This window comes from Passer domesticus, chromosome 9 (genome assembly GCF_036417665.1).
Source record: "Passer domesticus isolate bPasDom1 chromosome 9, bPasDom1.hap1, whole genome shotgun sequence".
NCBI classification, from domain to species: Eukaryota; Metazoa; Chordata; class Aves; order Passeriformes; family Passeridae; genus Passer; species Passer domesticus.
This window is the reverse complement of record NC_087482.1, coordinates 6,560,393-6,579,333: the sequence shown is the minus strand read 5'-3', so window position 1 is coordinate 6,579,333 and position 18,941 is coordinate 6,560,393. Positions and strand designations below refer to the sequence as shown.

The following is an 18,941-nucleotide window of genomic DNA, read 5'->3' as shown; positions in this document are numbered from 1 at the left end:
CTCCCCCTCAAACAGCTTCTTTTGAAAGTCTAACATGGTCAGGGAACATTCCCATTGAGGCTGCAGTGGAGTTGTGGCCAGTCCATGATTGTCCAAATAACTCTGCTGAGGGTTCTGCTGCTGCTCAGTGCTTCCATTGGCCCCTCAATTGCTGGGCCTTGTCCTGGGGGCCCCGCTGGGGCTGCAGCCAGAGCTGGCTCCCACTGAGGCTGCCTGGCCAAGAGCAGCCCCAGGGGCACGGGGCAGAGGCAGAGGCAGGTGGGGAGGAGAAAGAGCAGGGCCGAGGTTGCCCTTGAAAGGCAGAGGCGCTCTGGGGCCCGCTCCTGGCCAGGGACCCTGCCCAGAGCGGTGCCCTGCTGGCCGGGGCCTTGAGGGGCAGCTGTCCAGCTGGGCCCGGCTGTGCCAGCAGCTCCAGCCGTGCTGGGGAGCCTTGCCAGCTCTGGGCCCTGCTGTGCACGAGGGTCCCTGTGTGCCACTGGCAGCTGGGGCCTCAGCCTCCTCCTCTCTGCACAGGAGCACCTCGGGACAGGAGTTGGAAGACGGTGGCTGCACCTGACACCCAGACAGCGTGAGCAGCTCCTCCAGCAGCAGGAACGGCCCGGACAGCCCTCTCAAGTCTTCTGTGAAGAGGACCCCAGAACAACCAACTACGAGGAAGCCTCTTATTGCCCCGTAGATCCCACTGCCACCTGCTCTCCCCATGGGCCTCCCCAAGCTGCCTTCATCCCTTTTTTTCTCTCCATCTGTCCCATCCCAGCCAACCCGAGTTCCTCTAGAGACCCCAGGACCAGCCCAGCACCTTCCAGCCCCTCCTCAGACAAACACATCCCTTCCTCTGCCCCTGAGCCCCCTGGCCTTGCCCTCTAGGCAGCACTGAAGGTGACACCCCACCCCACCCTCCCCCCCCGCCCCCCGCTTGCAGGGTAGGCAATGGCCCATTCCTCTGTTGAAATAAAGAGAAGGATCTGTGTTGTGGTTTGAAAGCAAAACCAGTGAGAGACTCCAAGTCAGAAATACAATTTATTAGGAAAAGGGAAAAAATCCCAAAATACATGCAATGATACAAAAGAAAAACCACTGACAGGCTCAGAATACAGCCTGCTGACACCCTGCTAGTTAGGGTGGTGGTAGCAGTCCAGATGAAATGGATTTGTGGAAGTGGTGATCCTGTAGAAACAATCTGGTAGCTCTCATCCTCTGGAAAAGCAGTGGGTAAGGGCGGCGGTTCCTCTGGGAATCCAGTGGAAAGACTGCTTGTTGTGTCCCAAAACCCAGATTATATCCAGCTGGGGATGCTTAGCTCCTCCCCCATGGGCAGAGCATCTCACAGTGGGCTGATATCATTCTGCCTCATGCTGTGGGTCCTTGATTAGCCATAAAACAGAAATGGCTCTGGGAGGGAGTTATCTCTGAGTCATGTGGCAAGACATTGATGGGCCCATTAACAGGAGATAAGGAAGAAACAATGCCCCTCCTGGTTTCAGCAGCTCTTGAGGATGGCATTAGAATACATCTTTACACTGCAACCCAGGACAAGCGGTCACCCCAGTGTCCAGGTGGCAGCAGCAGCAAAGCCCACCCAGCCCCAGCACTGACTGAGCTCCATGCCCAGGAGGAGCTGTGGATGCCCACGGTGTGGGCAGGCAGAAGCCAGGCCGGGGCTGCTGATGAAATGGAGGTTTTGGGCCGCTCACAGGCTCAACACAGTTGGCTGTGATTGGTCATCAAGTGAAAACAATCCACATGGACCAATGGAAGATGCACCTGTTGCATTCCACAGCAGCAGACAGTTATTGTTTACATTTCTTTCCTGAGGCCCTCAGCTCCTCATGAGGGGAAAAATCCCAGGAAAGGATTTTTAATAAAATATCATAGCTACAGATAACTGTTTTACTCATAACACCAGGAGAAGACCAGGGAATGCAGGAAGCCTAGACTAAGGAGCTCCTCTGTCTCCAAGCTGATCCAAACCAACAGACCTACTCAGATAAGCACCAGGGGACCACAGTGCATGCACAAAGGAGAAAAGTTCAAAAGTTCAGTCATGAGCAAGACCACAGCCTTCGACCTCAGAGACCACCAATGACCCCAGTGTGACCACCACAGGAAACAACACGTGCCCAGAAGGCCGTGGATCTAATCGCCATGTGAGGGGAGGACAGGCGGGGCCAGGGGTTGAATGTGCATGACGAGATTGTGTAAGGTATTGCATATGGAACATGTTTGTGAACAAAGATGTGGCTCAGTCCAGGGCTCAGGGCACAAGTTTTCACGAGAGCCGTCTCGCTTGTGCCAGGCCCTGACACGCATACCCACTTCACAACTACATCAGGTTGTGGAGTGCCGCTATAGGACATGAAATAAAACAACGCAGACACGCATCTCTCCAAGGTAAAAAAGAGGGGAGTTGAATTTCTGACTCCAACATTTACAGATTTCCAAAAGTGAGAGTGGATTGGAGGGTGAAAGTGCCACCTCTCCAATGACACTGGACAAACCAACAGTCCATCAAATTTCTCCTCTGCAGAAAAGAATGCAAAACAATAAGTTATTTACATAAAGTGTTTGGGAAAGTTTGCTACAAGAATGTAAACATCAGAAGGCTTAGAAGAACATTAAAAACCAGGGCGACAGTGGAGTCTATTTATTTAGCATATGGCTTCACTGTGACCAGCGGTGGGGCCCCGAGGGGATGGGGCAGCCCATGCTGAGCGTCCCTGGGCTGAGGGACATTTCCTTCCGTGGGATCATCTGGGCCCAGACCTCCTCCAGTGCCATGCCCAGGAAAAGAGGGAAGCCATCAAGAGTATCTCCAGGGACACAGCCTGACCAGCAATGTCAGCAGGCAAAACAAAGCTCCTCCCTAATTAACACACACTTGATAGGACCTAATTGATGGGCCATCACCAATGCAGGGTGCTGCACAGGGTCTGCTGCTCTCAGCCAGGGCCAGAAGGAAGGGAAGGGAAGGGAAGGGAAGGGAAGGGAAGGGAAGGGAAGGGAAGGGAAGGGAAGGGAAGGGAAGGGAAGGGAAGGGAAGGGAAGGGAAGGGAAGGGAAGGGAAGGGAAGGGAAGGGAAGGGAAGGGAAGGGAAGGGAAGGGAAGGGAAGGGAAGGGAAGGGAAGGGAAGGGAAGGGAAGGGAAGGGAAGGGAAGGGAAGGGAAGGGAAGGGCTGTGTGGCCTCAGGGTCTGACAGGGCTGGATAGCAGCCCCAGAGACACAACAACCCAGGTGCAACCAGGCTTGATTTCCAGGTCGAAACACTCGGCACAGCTGGCCTGGACTTCCCTGTAGGGCACGTGGGGGCTTTGGAGTCCCCCTAAGGTGCACGAGGGGCTGGGGTCCCTTGCGGCACACCCAGGGATATTTTAGGTTTCCTCTGAGGCATGGAGGGCACTGGGGTCCACTTCAAGTCATGCAAGGGATTTGGAATCCTGTGTGAGGCATGCAGAGGGTTTGGGATCTCTCCCAAGGTGTGCAGTGAAATAAATGGGCAGGAGATCTTTCTCCTTTTTAATGCCTTTATTAAGAAGAATCAGCTCAGGTGGGGAGAAATTGACAGGTCGTGCCCACACCGCCGTTGCTCCCAGGCGTGGCACGAAGGAGGAGGATGATGCAGCTTTGTCCGCTGGTCTGCAGACAGAGCTGGGGACTCTGTCCTCACGGGAGAGTCGTAGAGTCCTAGCTTGTTTGTTTAAAAACCCAGGGTGTCTCTTTAATCAGTATCTTTTTAGGTTAGGGTGAGAAACAAAAAGGTCCAAGCAGGTATGGGACTATGCTCCCATCCTTAGACGTCACTTAAGTCACTTGTTGGCTCGTGATTTTAGGGGTTTTTCTTGTAAAAACTGTAAAACTGTAAAAACCCAGGGTGCAATGCATTTCTCATTTGCATGCTGGCTCTGGTGTCACTGCCCATTCTCTTTACCCTGGAGGGTCTTTCCTGGTGTCTTCTTGGCAAGCGGCCAGCATCAGGGAAACAATAGTTAATCACTGGCCATTAACGGGTAATTAAGAACTTTTTCTTTGGCAGAGAAACCAAAGAAGTCTGACCGGTCTGACTTGTTTTTTTTAACTCTGAAACTTAAAAAAAAATACAACTTTCTATTCATAACATGCAGGGTGCTGGGATCTCTCCTGAGGCACATGTCGGGGTTCTGGGGTCTCATTTCACATGTAGAAAGAGCTGTGGACTCTCATAAGCGTGCAGGTGCTTTGTGTCCCACCTGCTGCACGCAGTGGAGCTGGAGTGTCTGCTGAGGCACGCAGGGGACGGGGACCTCCAGCAGTCCCTCCCGGGCCCGTGCGGCTCGGGGCTGCCGCGGCCCAGGGCCAGCCGCCGTGCCGGGATGGCGGTGGCGAGGCGCCGAGGCGGAGCTGCCCCGCCGGGTCACGCTGCACCGGCAGAGAAAAGCCAAATGTGACAGACTAAACTTGACTCTAGGAAAGGGATGCCTCAGCAGAGGGTCTGGGGACCTGTGGTGCCAGCCAGTGGCCCGGCACTCGGACACAGCAGGAAGACCTGAGATTATCACACTTCACCTGGGAGGGTAGAAAAGCTCAGGGGTTCTTTGTTCAAGATCCCCCAGAGGCACCAGCTGAAGCTGCCATAGATCCACCTTGATAAAATTGTTTAAAAAGATCCAGAGGTCTGACACTCTGCTGTGGAGGACATTCCACAGGTCATATTTGCCCAATTATCCAATCAAAAAAAACAAAAAAACAAACCCAAACAAAATGAAATAAAACAGCAATTTGAATTATGTAGCTTAATATATACACAATTGAATACACTCAAAATATTGACAATATCATTTCGGATAAATTACGAATAATTTGGTCGTGATAATAGCATATAAGCAAAAATAACCTCACGGGGTATGCGTGGGGTACGGAGTGCAGGGCTTTTGGACCCCCGTCACCTCACGTACAAGCTTGTCAAGCCAACATTCCCCTTTTTATGCTGTATGTCCTTACCATCTCCTCCCATTTTCAATTCATCACACTTGTATCACTGCCCTCATCATCACCTTTACCACTCATGCTCCACACTTCTTTAAGTAAGTTGTACCACTCTTTGGGGATCTTCTTTGAGGAAGGCCTCTCCTCTTCCTCCATGTCCTGGAGTTCACCTTTTGGATTACACATGCGCACCAAGCTGCTACAGTATAAGCCAATAGTGTGTTCTAACATTAAAACAGTGAATCTCATATAATCAACATTTTCCTGGTGTCCAACCAAATTCTCCTCTCTTCCAACTAAATTCAGTCATTGTTATCTCTTGCTTCCTCCTGTTCTGAACATCTGCAGGAGAACGGTGGGGAGGGGGGGGGGAACCCTCCATTCCTTTTCTTGCTTGGCATTACACCTTTAACTGTTTTATTATTTCCAAATATTAATTACTTTATCAATATTGATTACTCTTTCAATCTTGTCAGCATGAATCATATCTATTTACCACACACAGTTCTCATCTTTTGGGCATTTAGGAGCTTTTCACTTTGCTTTGCACCCAAGGAAAATATAGCCCCAAATGTGCACAAATAACTCCTTCAGCATGTCCTCCTTTCAGCTGTTTTTTCCATTGTTCTCTGCTATCTTGTCCTCATCTTTCCACAATTCCTGTGTCTATTCAAGTCCAGCCTGGGACCGTGCACGCACTTGCTTTAGTTCTGTAGTGATTTATGCCCAGCCATCCTGCCAACCACACCCATTTCAATGTTGCAACAACCTAACTCTGGGCTGCAGTATGTGAATCACACTCTGCTGTGTGAGCTGGCAGAGCACCAGAGCAGGCACTGAAGAAGGGACATTCGGTACATTAGTGAAGTGAGTGCTGGAACCTGGGCTAGCTCTTAGAACTCCGGCACTACGGCAGGAGTCGGGAACTGCCTCGCTATGGGGATTTACCAGAAGCAGAGCCTTTAGTGCCACTTGCTCTCCAGTGCCAGACACAAGCCACGACAGGGACGAGGCACAGGAGAAAGGAGGAGGCTACCTGTCTTCAGGTTCCGCAAGGAACAGCTTAGTCCAGGCGAAGAGAACAGGATGAGAAGCCCCTAGCTGTACTGCCCAAGGGGTTTTGTACACATACAAGTCATGGCGTGGATGCAAACAATGAACCAATAGGGAATCCTCAGGAGAGGAGTGAGGGGATTACAATAAGTGTCTGGGGCCAATTGGGGTAGGAGGGTGGAGAGGATGAGTCACAAGGGCCAATGGGGTTTCCAGGAGTAGGGGAATTCCACAGGGGAATTGCAGTCATGGATTACCCAAAGATTTGGGAACCAAGGTGTTGGGTTGCCTTGACAGGCAGGGAAAGAGCTGGAACAAGGGGTGGGGAAGGGCACGAGGGACAGTTTGGAGGGAGGGTAAAACCCACAGGTAAACCAACTCAGGAAAAACATGGGGGCACAACAGAGCTCTTAAACAAGACTTGAAATGGAATCAATAAAATAAATTTGAACTGCAACAATTAAGAGCATCTTGAGGGACGCAGCCTGACCAGCAATGTCAGCAGGCAAAAGAAAGGTTTTGCTGAGCAATGGCCCTTTGATGAAGCAAACCATTTACAATCAGGGCCGTCCATTCATGCGGATGGGCGCACACTTTGAGGGTACAGCTGAGGCCATGAGGTCACAGCAGGGCTCTGGGGTCACAGCAGGCTGAGCTCTCAGCAGGCCCTGAGGTCACAGAGGTGCCAGAGGTGCCAGAGCCCCGTGGTTGCACAGCAGCACGGGGAGCCAGCAGTCAGTCCCTGAGCACAACTGTTGCGGCAGCAGCGGCGGTGGCAGCAGCGGTGCTGACGTTGGGACAGCGGTGTCGGGACAGCGGTGGCAGCAAGAGCTGCGGGAGTGGGGGAGGACAAGGCACCATGGCCCTTGCTCTGCGCCTCCTACTCCTGCTGCTCCTGGCCGTGGCCCTGCCTGCCAGGGCTGCCCAGGCTGCTCCACTGCAAGCGCGGCGAGCAGGTGAGCCGGCAGCCTGGCTGCCCTTTCCTGGGACAGCGCTCCCTGCTCCCTGGGAAGTGCTGGGGATGGTTTTGCCCAGGGCTTTAGGGAGGGTTTCCTCTGTGGGAGGGAGAGAGACCCCACGGGCCCTGGGCTACTCCAGCCACCCCTCCGGAGATGTTGCAAAGGGCCTGCAAAGAGGTTGAAGAGTGACCAGGAGCCAGTCCAGAGCTCCACAGGCCCCTGTGCAGCATTGGCCATCTCCATTCGCATCTGGCTCCCACAGCCTTACCCAACCCCTGCAGTGACCAGTTCCCTAAGTCAGAAGGGGATCCCAGCACACCATGGAAATGGTTCTGATCTCTGCTCCCTTCTAGACTGGAATCATGACATGGGTTTTCAGGAAGTCCTGATGAAGGATGGTTTGAAGTTCCTGGAGGATGCTGGAGGCAAGTTTTCACTCTGCCTTTCCTGAGTAAATAATCAGGATCAATTCAACAAAAGCTCACTTATTAACCAGTTCCCTTAACATAATCTTAAGGTTGAAAGAATCTGGAAATCTTGCCCTGCTCCCTTCTGGAGGCCTGAGGGATCCCACAGAATCACTGTCAGTGGGAGGAAGGAGCATTTAGCTTTCAATCTTCCTCCTGTGTGCAATGCCAGTGTGTCCTTCTGTGTGCTCTGTGCAGTCAAAGAGAAGAGCAGAGAGGGAAGGGGCCGGGCCCAGGGCTGTGCCCCGGGGCTGAGCCTTGTGGGCAGCCTGAGGATCTCCTGCAGTGCCACAGGAGCTCTTCTGTCCTGCCTTTCTTTGCAGCTGAACCTGCCGGTGAAGGTCCCACATCCAGGACTGAGCCTCTGGGAGATGGTGAGGGTAGGTCAAGGCCTTTCCCCTGGGAGAGCTGCCAGCTCAGAGCCCAAAGCTGGGCCAGGGAGGCAGCGCTGCAGGTGCCAGCACAGAACCATGCACGTGTGTGCCCTCGCCCTGCACGATCCCCTCACTGCCGCTGCTGCGGCTCAGTGGTGCCCACGCAGATCAGCAGAGATGGCAGAAGCTTCTGTGGCTGTTGAGTTACAGGTGTGTCTGCGGGGAGGACTTCTCCAGCTCCAGGGCTGGATGCTTGGCCCCAAACCAGCTCCCATGGCATGTGTGAGTAGTGTGACCCTGCTGACCTCAAAGGCTGAGCCCTGCAATTGTGGGATCCATTCCTGGGAAGTGGAAGTATTTTTCTCTAAGTTCCTCTGACAGGGAAGATGCAAGACACAAGAGACAAGATATCCCTGGAACCACCCAAACAGACGAAGCAAGAGCTGAAGGAAATGCGGCAGGGAGGACAAGGTGGGTGCATTTCTCTCATGCTTCCCCTGGGACTCAGCAGCCGGGAGCTTTGGCTGCACATCTGGACACGTCGTGCCCGGCACAGCGGGAAGGGATCCATGGCAGCTTCGCTGCCCCGCTGCTGCTTTCACGCCCTGCAGGGCTGTTTCCCAGCCTGGCCTGGCTGCAGCTTCTGCCCAGCCTCTGTATGAAGGCATTTGGCATCAGCTGACAGGCAGCCCAAACTGCAACACACCCTGAGATCCCCCACAATATCCAACCCTGCAGATTAGGAAAAGGGTGGCTGTTTGGAGGTGGAAGTGCTCTCATTATGCCACTGTTATCTGGACATTTTCCTGCTCCATAAATTTCACAAATATTACCTCTGATGCCACCGCCCAAGTGGGAAACAGCCCCATCTGATGTATCTGTCTCCCTTCCTTTGTCAAGAGATGGACATAGTGCTTCAGTGGAAGGTGGCATTTCTTGAAGGAAGCACTCCATCTTCGGTGCCAGCCCCTGCTGCAGGAAGGAAGGCAATGCCAGACACGGGCACAGGCACAGCAGGTAATTGCTGTGCCGGGCTCAGGCCTGGCCGGGGCTGTGTGGCAGCAGCTCTTCCCCCAGGGCCTGCCCTTGCCCGGCCCGGCAGCAGCCAAAGCTGGAGGCGCCTCGGCTTCCAGGCCTCTGGAGCTGGTTCAGAGCCCCGGGGAAACGGGACTGCTGCAGCAACGTCCCTGGCGCTGCAGCTGCTGCGGAGCTGGCCCTGAGTGCCCAGAGGCCCAAGGCACAGGAGCAGCCCCGAGCGGGAGCCCTGCCGCCAGCCCAGGGCCAGAGCCAGCCCTGGCACACAATGGAAACAGTTCTCATCTTGGTTTGCTTCCAGACTGGGAGGCTGGGAAGGATTCTCCATTAGCCTGGCGCTCTGAAGTTGTGAAGCCCTCCGAGCATTCTGCAGGTATGTTCTCACTATCTCTACAAGGCGTAATGTTTGACTGACTGGTCAGGACCAGGTGACAGAAGCTTCTCTGGATGTTGTGTTACATGCGTGTCTGCAGGGACGACCTCACCAACTCCTACCTTGGATGCTGCACAACAGGCCAGCTCCCATGGCAGGGGTGAGTAGTGTGTCCCTGCTGACCCCAAAGGCTGAGCCGTGCTTTTGGGAGATCCATTCCTGGGAAATGGAACTACTTTCTCTTAACGTCCTACAACAGGAGATGCCAAAGACATGGCAGGCAAGAAATTTCGGGACCCATTAGAAATCATGTGGCATATGCTGAAGGAACGTCTGCAGAGAAGACAAGGTGGGTGCATTTCCCTCATGCTGCTCCTGGGACTCAGTAGCCGGGGGCTTTGGCTGCACATCTGGACACGCAGTGCCCGGCACAGCAGGAAGGGATCCATGGCAGCCTCGCTGCCCCGCTGCTGCTTTCACGCCCTGCAGGGCTGTTTGCCAGCCTGGCCTGGCTGCAGCTTCTGCCCAGCCTCTGCAGGAAGGCATTTGGCATCAGCTGACAGGCAGCCCCAATTGCACCACAGTCCATGCCCACCCTCAGATGCCCTGCAATTTCCTGGTGTCCAGGCAGATCAGATGTTGGGGCTGTTTGGGGAAGGAAGCAGCCTTGGGTTGTCCCAAAATCCTGGGTGTTTTCTGATCCTTATGCATTCCTTTCACAAGTGATGCCTCCTGAAATTGTCCCCTTCCCCATTCCCAGTCAGGAATGTTTTCATCTGATGCAGCTGTCTCTTTTCCATTCTCCAGAAATGAAAGGAGAGCCTGCGGAGAAAGAAGCATTTCCCGGAGGAAGCAGTGGTTCCGTGCCAGCCTCTGCTGCAGGAAGGGAGGCCATGCCAGGCACAGGCACAGGAGGTAATTGCTGTGCCTCTGGGCCTGAGCCCTGCTGAGGCTTGAGCTGCCCTCTCTGCTGCTTGGCAGTGCGGGCACAGCCTGGATTGGACCGGCACAGCCCAGGGGAATTATCCCGAGCAGGCTCAGGGCACTCGGGTACTGAGCAGTCCTGCTGGGGTCCCTCCATGGGAGACATGTCCTGAAACCTGGGAGTGACTGCACGGGGTGCCCACGGTGGGGAAAGGACAGAGGGGGAGAGCAAGGCTCCAGTGTGTCCTGAGAGGGCCTGGCTGTTTGCCCTTGGGATCTGGGGGGTTTCCCCACAGAAGGAGGGCAGGAGGGACAGAGGGAGGGCAGGATGGATAGCTGTGGCACTGCCTGCTGCAGTTTTCCCCCATGCTTTAGGGAGGATTTCTTCTGTGTGTGAGGGGGAGAGTTCCAGGTCCCTGCACTGCTGCAGCCACCCCTCCCAGGGATGTTGCTGAGGGCAGGGAAAGAGTGTGGAGAGGGACCAGGAGCCAGCCCAGAGCTCCCCAGGCCCCTGGGCAGCTTTGGCCATGTCTATTCACATCTGGCTCCCACGGCCTTACCCGACCCTCCTTGCAGTGCCCAGTTCTCTGTGGCAGAAGGGGATCCCAGCACACCCTGGAAAGTGTTCTCATCTGTGCTCCGTTCTAGATGAGGGTGCTGGGAAGGCTTCTCCATCAGCTTGGATGAATAAAGTTTTGAAGCCTTTGGAGCCTCCTGCAGGTATGTTGTCAGTGTGCCACCAAGGAAGAATTGTAGACAAGCGGGCAGGCACCAGGTGACAGAAGCTTCTGTGGCTGTTGTGTTACAGATGTGTCTACAGGGAGGACTTCTCCAGCTTCTCCAGCTCCTACCTTGGATGCTATACGCAAGCCCAGCTCCCATCACAGGGGTGAGTAGTGTGTCCCTGCTGACCTCAAAGGCTGAGCCTTGCTTTTGTAGGATCCATTCCTGGGAAATGGAAATATTTTTCTCTAAGGTACTCCAACAGGGAAAATCCAAGATACAACAGATAAGATATCCCTGGAACCATCCAAACAGATGAGGCAAGAGCTGAAGGAACCCCTGCAGACAAGAGAAGGTGGGTGCATTTCCCTCATGCTTCCCCTGGGAGTCAGCAGCCGGGGGCTTTGGCTGCACATCTGGACACGCCGTGCCCGGCACAGCGGGAAGGGATCCATGGCAGCCTCGCTGCCCCGCTGCTGCTTTCATGCCCTGCAGGGCTGTTTCCCAGCCTGGCCTTGGCTGTAGCTTCTGCTCAGCCTCTGCCGGAAGGCATTTGGCATCAGCTGACAGGCAGCCCAAACTGTAACACACCCTGAGATCCCCCACTATATCCAGCCCTGCAGATTAGGAAAAGGGTGGCTGTTTGGAGGTGGAAGAGCTCTCATTATGCCACTGGAATCTGGCCATTTTCCTGCTCCATAAATTTCACAAATATTACCTCTGATGCCACTGCCCATGTGGGGAACAGCTCCATCTGATGCAGCTGTCTCCCTTCCTTTGTCAAGAGATGGACATAGTGCTTCAGTGGAAGGTGGCATTTCTTGAAGGAAGCACTCCATCTTCGGTGCCAGCCCCTGCTGCAGGAAGGAAGGCAATGCCAGACACGGGCACAGCCACAGCAGGTAATTGCTGTGCCGGGCTCAGCCCTGGCCGGGGCTGTGTGGCAGCAGCTCTTCCCCCAGGGCCTGCCCTTGCCCAGCCCAGCAGCAGCCAAAGCTGGAGGTGCCTCGGCTTCCAGGCCTCTGGAGCTGGTTCAGAGCCCCGGGGAAACGGGACTGGTGCAGCAACGTCCCTGGCGCTGCAGCTGCTGCAGAGCTGGCCCTGAGTGCCCAGAGGCCCAAGGCACAGGAGCAGCCCCGAGCGGGAGCCCTGCCGCCAGCCCAGGGCCAGAGCCAGCCCTGGCACACAATGGAAACAGTTCTCATCTTGGTTTGCTTCCAGACTGGGAGGCTGGGAAGGATTCTCCATTACCCTGGCGCTCTGATGTTGTGAAGCCCCCCGAGCATTCTGCAGGTATGTTCTCACTGTCCCACCAAGGCGTAATGTTTGACTGACTGGTCAGGACCAGGTGACAGAAGCTTCTGTGGCTGTTGTGTTACAGGCGTGTCTGCAGGGACGACATCACCAACTCCTACCTTGGATGCTGCACAAAAGCCCAGCTCCCATGGCAGGGGTGAGTAGTGTGTCCCTGCTGACCCCTCAGGCTGAGCCCTGCTTTTGTGGGGTCCATTCCTGGGAAATGGAACTACTTTCTCTTAAGGTCTTCCAACAGGAGAGACCAAAGACATGGCAGGCAAGAAATTCCAGGACCCATTAGAAATCATGTGGCAAATGCTGAAGGAATGTCTGCAGAGAAGACAAGGTGGGTGCATTTCCCTCATGCTTCCCCTGGGACTCAGCAGCCAGGGGCTTTGGCTGCACATCTGGACACGCCGTGCCCGGCACAGCAGGAAGGGGTCCATGGCAGCCTCGCTGCCCCGCTGCTGCTTTCACGCCCTGCAGGGCTGTTTCCCAGCCTGGCCTGGCTGCAGCTTCTGCCCAGCCTCTGCAGGAAGGCATTTGGCATCAGCTGACAGACAGCCCCAATTGCACCACAGTCCATGCCCACCCTCTGATCCCCTGCAATTTCCTGATGTCCAGGCAGATCAGATATTGGGGCTGTTTGAGGAAGGAAGCAGCCTTAGGTTGTCCCAAAATCCTGGGTGTTTTCCTGATCCTTATCCATTCCTTTCACAAGTGATGCCTCACCTTTCCCATTCCCAGTCAGGAATGTTTCCATCTGATCCAGCTGTCTCTTTTCCATTTTCCAGAAATCAAAGGAGAGCCTGTGCAGATGGAAGCACTCCCCAGAGGAAGCAGTGGTTCCGTGCCAGCCTCTGCTGCAGGAAGGGAGGCCATGCCAGGCACAGACACAGGAGGTAATTGCTGTGCCTCTGGGCCTGAGCCCTGCTGAGGCTTGAGCTGCCCTCTCTGCTGCTTGGCAGTGCGGGCACAGCCTGGATTGGACCGGCACAGCCCAGGGGAATTATCCCGAGCAGGCTCAGGGCACTCGGGTTCTGAGCAGTCCTGCTGGGGTCCCTCCATGGGAGACATGTCCTGAAACCTGGCAGTGACTGCACGGGGTGCCCATGGTGGGGAAAGGACAGAGGGGGAGAGCAAGGCTGCAGTGTGTCCTGAGACGGCCTGGCTGTTTGCCCTTGGGATCTGGGAGCTGTCCCAGCAGAAGGAGGGCAGGAGGGAGTGTAGGAGGGAGGCATAGCTGTGGCACTGCCTGCTGCAGTTTCCCCCAGGGCTTTAGGGAGGATTTTCTGTGAGTTTGAGGGAGAGAGCCCCAGGGCCCTGGGCTACTCCAGCCACCCCTCCCAGGGATGTTGCTGAGGGCAGGTAAAGAGTGTGGAGAGTGATGAGGAGCCAGCCCAGAGCTCCCCAGGCCCCTGTGCAGCTTTGGCCATGTCCATTCCCATCTGGGTCCCATAGCCTTACCCGACCCCCTTGCAGTGCCCTTTTCCCTGTCGCATTAGGGGTTCCCAGCATGCCACAGATATGGTTCTGATCTCTGCTCCCTTCTAGACTGGAGTCGTGACATGGGTTTTCAGGAAGTCCTGATGAAGGATGGTTTGAATTTCCTGGAGGATGCTGGAGGCAAGTTTTCATTCTGTCTTTCCTGAGTGAATAATCAGGATCAATGCAACCAAAGCTCATTTATAAACCATTTCCCTTAACATTATGTAAGGGCTGAAGGATTCTGAGAATCTTTCCCTGCTCCCTTCTGCATCCCTGAGGGATCCCACAGGATCACTGTCAGTGGGAGGAAGGAGCATTTAGCTTTCAGTCCTCCTCTCGTGTGCTGTGCCAGTGTGTCCTTCTGTGTGCTCTGTGCAGTCACAGAGAAGAGCAGAGAGGGAAGGGGCCGGGCCCAGGGCTGTGCCCCGGGGCTGAGCCTTGTGGGCAGCCTGAGGATCTCCTGCAGTGCCACAGGAGCTCTTCTGTCCTGCCTTTCTTTGCAGCTGAACCTGCCGGTGAAGGCCCCACATCCAGGACTGAGCCTCTGGGAGATGCTGAGGGTAGGTCAAGGCCTTTCCCCTGGGAGAGCTGCCAGCTCAGAGCCCAAAGCTGGGCCAGGGAGGCAGCGCTGCAGGTGCCAGCACAGAACCATGCACGTGTGTGCCCGCGCCCTGCATGATCCCCTCACCGCTGCTGCAGCTCAGTGGTGCCCGTGCAGATCAGCAGAGATGGCAGAAGCTTCTGTGGCTGTTGAGTTACAGGTGTGTCTGCAGGGAGGACTTCTCAAGCCCCAGGGCCAGATGCTTGGCCCCAACCCAGCTCCCATGGCATGGGTGAGTAGTGTGACCCTGCTGACCCCACAGGCTGAGTCCCGCTTTTGTGGGATCCATTCCTGGGAAATGGAACTACTTTCTCTTAAGGTCCTCCAAAAGGAAAGACCCAATTATTTGCCGCCAAAACGTCTCATGACTCAGATGAATTCTGGAGACAAACACAGAAGGAAGCAACCCGAGGACAAGGTGGGTGCATTTCTCTCATGCTTCCCCTGGGACTCAGCAGCCTTTGCCTTTGGCTGCACATCTGGACACGCCGTGCCCGGCGCAGCAGGAAGGGATCCATGGCAGCCTCGCTGCCCCGCTGCTGCTTTCACACCCTGCAGGGCTGTTTCCCAGCCTGGCCTGGCTGCAATTCCTCCCCAGCCTCTGCAGGATGGAATTTGGCATTAGCTGATAGGGTGCCCCAACTGTACTGTGGGCCTGAGATCACCTGCCATTTCCCAGTCTCTGAGAAGATCAGGAGGTGCAGCTGTTTGCACAAGGGAGTGCACTGGCCCAGCCCCAATTACCTGGGCTTTTTCTTGATCTTTACCTGTGACTTAGAGAAGCATTGCCTCCTGAAGGTGCCACCTCCCCAGTGGGGAATATTTCCATTTGATCCAGTTGTCCCTTTTTTCCTTTTTCAAGTGATGGAACAAAAGGCTGTTCAGGAGGAGGAACACTCAGGGAGAAGCAGTGGCTCATTGGCAGCCCTAGCTGAAGGAAGGAAGGCAAAGCCAGACACGGGCACAGGCACAGCAGGTAATTGCTGTGCCGGGCTCAGCCCTGGCCGGGGCTGTGTGGCAGCAGCTCTTCCCCCAGGGCCTGCCCTTGCCCGGCCCGGCAGCAGCCAAAGCTGGAGGCGCCTCGGCTTCCAGGCCTCTGGAGCTGGTTCAGAGCCCCGGGGAAACGGGACTGGTGCAGCAACGTCCCTGGCGCTGCAGCTGCTGCGGAGCTGGCCCTGAGTGCCCAGAGGCCCAAGGCACAGGAGCAGCCCCGAGCGGGAGCCCTGCCGCCAGCCCAGGGCCAGAGCCAGCCCTGGCTCCCGACTGGGCAGGGGCTGCGCTGGGTCCTGACAGGGCCTGAGCCTGTCCCCTGGGGCTGGGGGTGCTGTCACGGGGCAGGGAGGGCCAGGGCTGGCAGTGGCTGCTCAGGGATGGCTTTGGCCTGTGTCCCTGGCAGCAGCCACTGCCCAAGCAGCTGCGCTGCCCCCGGGCTCTCCTCCCGGCCTGCTGGGCTTTGTTGGCTGGCACACCCTGTGCCAAGGGCCGGCAAGGTGCCTGCAGGCCCCAGCTCTGGGGGAAACAGAGGACGTCCTGCCCGTATCCACCGTGCTGCCAGCTCAGCAGTGCAGCACAGCATGGTCTCACGGTCCCCATCACTCCCACAGATGCAGCCGGCACCACAAGACCTGTTCCCAATGCCCAGGATGGCCTCGGAAGGGGTTTCTATCAGGAAACAGGCTACTGGCTAGCAATACTGGCATTTCTGTTTTGTTTGGAGCTTGTCTTCGTGTTGTGCTTGTTTGGAATCCGGTATTTGGAATCGGGAAGAGAAAACAGTGAGTGTTTTGCTGCTCTCCCCCTCAAACAGCTTCTTTTGAAAGTCTAACGTGGTCAGGGAACATTCCCATTGAGACTGCAGTGGGGTTGTGGCCAGTCCATGATTGTCCAAATAACTCTGCTGAGGCTTCTGCTGCTGCCCAGTGCTTCCACTGGCCTCTCAATTGCTGGGCCTTGTCCTGGGGGCCCCGCTGGGGCTGCAGCCAGTGCTTGCTCCCACTGAGGCTGCCTGGCCAAGAGCAGCCCCAGGGGCACGGGGCAGAGGCAGAGGGAGGTGGGGAAGAGAAAGAGCAGGGCCGAGGTTGCCCTTGAAAGGCAGAGGTGCTCTGGGGCCCGCTCCTGGCCAGGGACCCTGCCCAGAGCCGTGCCCTGCTGGCCGGGGCCTTGAGGGGCAGCTGTCCAGCTGGGCCCAGCTGTGCCAGCAGCTCCAGCCGTGCTGGGGAGCCTTGCCAGCTCTGGGCCCTGCTGTGCACGAGGGTCCCTGTGTGCCACTGGCAGCTGGGGCCTCAGCCACCTCCTCTCTGCACAGGAGCACCTCGGGACAGGAGTTGAAAGACGGTGGCTGCACCTCACACCCAGAGAGCGTGAGCAGCTCCTCCAGCAGCAGGAACGGCCCGGACAGCCCTCTCAAGTGTTCTGTGAAGAGGACCCCAGAAGAGCCGTCGACAAGGAAGCGTCTTATTGCCCCGTAGATCCCACTGCCACCTGCTCTCCCCATGGGCCTCCCCAAGCTTCCTTTATTCCTTTTTTTCTCTCCGTCTGTCCCATCCCAGCCAACCCGAGTTCCGCTAGGGACCCCAGGACCAGCCCAGCACCTTCCAGCACCTCCTGAGACCAACACATCCCTTCCTCTGCCCCTGAGTCCCCTGGCCTTGCCCTCTAGGCAACACTGAAGGTTGTGGAGGATTTTGTGAACAGCTGGCTAGCTAACAAAGGTCACACTGACATAATACCGTTAATTAAGCAAGAAGGAGACGAGGATAGGAGTCAGCAGTCAGTGTCTAAACCTGGCAAGGGCACTGTGCCCTTGGTGCAACATCAGGATGGGGGAGAGGATCGTTAGTTAGAAACATGAAGAAAATATGTAAACAGCTGCAGTATAGTAGCCTCAAGAATGATAAGGTAGGCGTAGTTAGCTGATAAGTAACTAACCAATAATGAGCTCGCTTTTTGCAATATGTATTAGCCTCATTAACACCAATATAAATGTATGTGCCTATCAATAAAGTTTTGAGATTTGCTGATCACTCATATTGAGTGCCGCATTTCTTCCGCCGATTACCACAAATGGTGACCCCGGACGTGATATCGGTAATGGCAACCACGGTGGATCGGTGAACGAGTTCGGGTCCTACAGCAGCAAGGACGGCGAATAAGCACTGCTGAAAAAGCGAAAAGCGCCGCGCCCTGGGTGACCTTATAGAAGAGCCCGGCCGATACGTGCTGCCGAAACCTTGAAGGGCTGCAACAGCGCTGACGTTCTCAAAAATGGAAATGGAAAGGCAAGCAGCATATGATTTATTTACTTGCTTTTTAAAAAAGCGTCAGGTTAAGGGCATAGATTTGCAGAAAGAGCTCCCACAGTTGTTAGCCTATGGGTATGCACAAGGAGTTTTTCAAAATCCTCATACAGTGCATGAATTAACAGAGTGGCGTAAGCTCGGGGACAAGTTGTGGGAGGCAGCTATAGATGAGGATAAAACTGCAAGGAAGTTAGGAAAGCTATGGCGAGTCGTGCACAATGAGTTATTACAACATCAGGTAGAAAAGAAAGCTGCGCAGCAAGCTAGCGTAGCATATGATAAGAATAAGAGTCATGGGGACTGCTACGACTGTCCGTTACCCCCTACCACATCTACAGTCGTTTTGCCACCAACATCGGCTCCTCCTTCAAGCAGCAGCTCACCCCCCGCGGATGCTGTAACAGCACCGTCCGCACCACCTGTGCCATGGCCAGACCCTCCGTTTCCTCCTCCTTGTAATGAGCCGATCCCTGGGGCAAAAAGTGACTTAGCGGGGGCCGTCGCAAGGGAGCGAAGGGAGGCATGGGCGGCGGTAGCAAAAGAGATCATGGATTCGGGGGATAGTGGAGCTATAGCTGCAGCGGTGGAGGTTGCTTGTCCGGTGGTATTTTCGCCTGTGCAGGGGAACAGATATGAAGCCACAATTACAGCGCTGGACTGGAAGCTGCTGTCACAATTACGGTCCACAGTTAGTCAGTTTGGGGTGACCGGTGAGCCCACAAAACAGATACTTGATTACATCTGGGGGACTCAGGTATTACTGCCGGCTGATTGCAGAGGAGTAGCGAAGCTTATCTTCACTCAGCATCAGCAGCTCTTGTTTAATGCACACTGGCAGGCACTTTGCCAGGAATGTGTAGCGACACAACGGCAGCAAGGCGACCCGTTACACGGAATAACCCTGGATGAGCTAATGGGTTCAGGACCTTTTCTTCGTACAGAGCAGCAGGCATTAATTGGTCCTGAAAAATGTCGGGAGGCTATGCGCTTAGTACGAATGGCCATAGACAGGATAAAAGAGCCAGGCGGGGTCCCCTCTTATATGGGAATAAAGCAAGGAAGAGATGAATCATTTGGATCTTTTATAGATAAGGCAGCCGCTGCTATCGAAGGGGCGGGAGTCCCTGACTTTATGACAGGTGCTTTACTGAAACAATGTGCACTCCAGAATAGTAACCAGGCTACAAGGAACGTATTAAATACCTTAGGAGCTAATTGGTCTATAGAGGAAGCGTTAGAACGATTGGCAAATATGCCCATAGGGAATCAGCTGATGTTAGTAGAAGCTATTAAGGAGTTAGGTGTAGGATTGCAAAAACAAGCGGCAGCTTCGCAGAGTCAGGTATTAGCTGCTCTTGCACCCCTACAAGCGGCGGCTATAAATAAGCCA

The 18,941-nt window shown here is 55.1% G+C and overlaps 3 long non-coding RNA genes across 3 annotated transcripts in view; all 3 read left to right on the top strand.

Annotated features, from left to right (window-relative positions):
• The window catches only part of LOC135307085 (uncharacterized), a 29,661-nt gene extending 14,433 nt beyond the window's left edge, over nucleotides 1-15,228 (top strand). The window contains exons 2-4 of the long non-coding RNA XR_010367818.1: nucleotides 14,413-14,484; nucleotides 14,572-14,670; nucleotides 15,115-15,228. This is a non-coding gene — a long non-coding RNA (uncharacterized LOC135307085). The remainder of the gene's footprint in view (nucleotides 1-14,412; nucleotides 14,485-14,571; nucleotides 14,671-15,114) is intronic.
• Nucleotides 7,757-8,829, top strand: LOC135307156 (uncharacterized). The gene is made up of 4 exons (XR_010367882.1): nucleotides 7,757-7,818; nucleotides 8,023-8,094; nucleotides 8,182-8,283; nucleotides 8,713-8,829. It is a non-coding gene; the product is annotated as an uncharacterized LOC135307156 (long non-coding RNA).
• LOC135307135 (uncharacterized) lies at nucleotides 11,659-12,503 on the top strand. Its single transcript, XR_010367863.1, has 4 exons — nucleotides 11,659-11,769; nucleotides 12,089-12,160; nucleotides 12,249-12,320; nucleotides 12,408-12,503. It is a non-coding gene; the product is annotated as an uncharacterized LOC135307135 (long non-coding RNA).
• Nucleotides 15,229-18,941: the final 3,713 nt, after the last annotated feature.